The sequence below is a fragment of the Anser cygnoides genome, chromosome 1 (genome assembly GCF_040182565.1).
Source record: "Anser cygnoides isolate HZ-2024a breed goose chromosome 1, Taihu_goose_T2T_genome, whole genome shotgun sequence".
Lineage (NCBI taxonomy): Eukaryota > Metazoa > Chordata > Aves > Anseriformes > Anatidae > Anser > Anser cygnoides.
This window is the reverse complement of record NC_089873.1, coordinates 102,410,223-102,412,790: the sequence shown is the minus strand read 5'-3', so window position 1 is coordinate 102,412,790 and position 2,568 is coordinate 102,410,223.

Sequence of the window (2,568 nt, the reverse complement as noted above, 5' to 3'; positions counted from 1 at the left end):
TCCAGACTACTTCAGGAGGCTGTTTAGTTTCCCTCTGCGAGATGCACAGGCTTTCCACTCACTGATCAGTCAGGTCCTGCATCAAACCCGGAGGTATTTATCTCCTAGCAATATGATGTAACTGAAGTAGCAAACTCCTGTGGGGGTGGAAATAACCCTTGGAGTTAAGCAGATGTGTCTTTGTTACTACAGTAGTTACATGATTATCAATATACAAGGCTGGGTGGGGCTAGATGTAGTCACATGCCTCCAGAGCATATTCCAGTTGAGGAAGCTTCTTCCTGCATCAGTACTACAGCTTTCACCTGTAGAAGCATTTAAAAATATCATGCCTCTCACCAAATACCTGCAGTGGTGACTCTTCAACTCTTCAAATACCTGAAGTGGTAACCTGGATCAGGTTGCTTCTGGAACCCTGGGAGATACACTTCTACATGAACCTCAGTGCCTCAGCTTTTTAAAGCAAGAAAAAAGCAAACTTCTAGATTCAGAGCTCAGGAACTAGCTTTTCTTGAAAACGTTTCTACTGGCCAAAATGCCACGGGGTTATAAAAAAACTCCCTCTCCCATCTGATTTCCAACTTCATAGAGGTAGTTAACAAGGTTAAAATTCATTTGTATGCTTTGCTAAGGTTTACCATTTAGGTTTTAGGCAAGGATGTCTTTGCCCCGTCTTTTGTGTCTGCAGCTGCAACAAAGCCAGAGGGGTTTTTTCTTTCCATTTCATTGGTCCAGTATTTTGACACCTCCGTAGCCTTGACTTGGAGGATAAACTGAGATTCTCAGGTAGTCTCTTAACTAAATCAGTGATGTCTAAGAATGTCTGTTTCTTAAGATCAGCTCCATTCAGCACAGTAGCTCCAAACACAATGTATTTGGGGGTGCCTGGTTTAGTGTTGTGACAGGGCAGAGGAAGTAGACTTTCTAAGTAACAGCCACATCCTTCGCCTTATTTAAGGAGTGTAAGGCAATTTATACAATTTTAAGTACTTTAAAAACAAAGTGAGGTTTAACAATAATGTTTAGCTTAACTGAAACAAGCTCCTTTGCAACAGAACTGAAGAGCAAGAACGTTTTTTGAATAATTAAAAACATTGAGTAACTTTAATGACTTTAATTACCCCATGCAACACTACAGGCTTGGGGCAAGTGTCTGGAAAGCTGTGCAGAGGAAAAAGATCTGGGGGTGTTGGTTAATGCTCGCCTAAACATGAGCTGGCAGTGTGCCCAGATAGCCAAGAAGGCCAATGGCATCCTGGCTTGTGTCAGAAATAGTGTAGCCAGCAGGACCAGGGAGGTGATCGTCTGCCTGTACTCAGCTCTGGTACTCAGTGAGTACTCTGCACCTCGAGTGCTGTGTTCAGTTTTGGGCCCCTCAGTACAAGGACATCGAGGCCCTGGAGTGTGTCCAGAGAAGGGTTATGAAGCTGGTGAAGTCCTGTGAGGAGCGGCTAAGGGAGCTGGGGTTGTTTAGTCTGGAGGAGGCTCAGGGGAGGCCTTATTGCTCTCTGCAACTGAAAGGTAGGTGTGGGGAGCTGGGGGTCAGCCTCTTCTCAGAGATAATTAGTGACAGGACTAGAGGGAATGGCCTCAAGTTGTGCCAGGGGAGGTTCAGGTTGGAAATGAAGAGACATTTCTTCTCAGAAAGAGCAGTCAGGCATTGGAATGGGTTGCCCAGGGAGGTGGTGAAGTCACCATCCCTGGGGGTGTTTAAGGAGAGGTTGGATGTGGTGCTTAGGGACATGGTTTGGTGGGTGACATTGGTGGTAGGGGGACGGTTGGACCAGATAATTTGGGAGGTATTTTCCAACCTTAATGATTCTGTGATTTTAACAGGACTATTTGCATCTTCAGAACACAGAGGCTCAGTGAATTAACCAAACAGTGTATCAGCAAAATGGTCAGTAATTCAAACAGTTGCAGTTCATTTCTCATCACAGCTTCTCAGAGTTGGGTTGTAGGTTGCTAAAAGGCTTAATCCTAGAATGTCCCTATAAATACTGGTATGGTGCCTTGGAGAACTTTTAGGAGGAACAAAAAGAAACAAGCCTGGTCAGTTTTCCTCATGAACAGTACCTAGCAACAAGGTATCTTGAGCAATGACTGTTGTTATACAGTCTATTGGGAGAGTCGGGAAAAAAAAAAAGCAACATAGGTGATAGAGTGGGCAGGAGAAATGCAGATGAAGTTTAACATTTACCAAATACAAACTTGATGTCTCCTAAGCATTATGGATGCAAAATTAACCCTGACCTCCTGAACAGCAATCCTGAATTTAGGTCCTAAGGACGATATGATAATTGTCTCGATTTATTTATAATTACATTTGTGACCTAGCACATCTCCTTGTGTGTACAACCACTAGCAAAGAACAGTTTAGGGATGCATTCCTGAAGTCTATATCAAGTGTGTATCTCTAATCTAGAAGCCGTGTGTGGTGTATGGGCATGAAAGTAGTTCTGTCAAGATGGAGAAAAAAAGAGCACGGTAGATGTTGAGCTTCGCTTCATGGCTTTATTGGTTTGTTAGGTACCTTGGGTTTGTACCACAACCACCTTACTGCAAAGA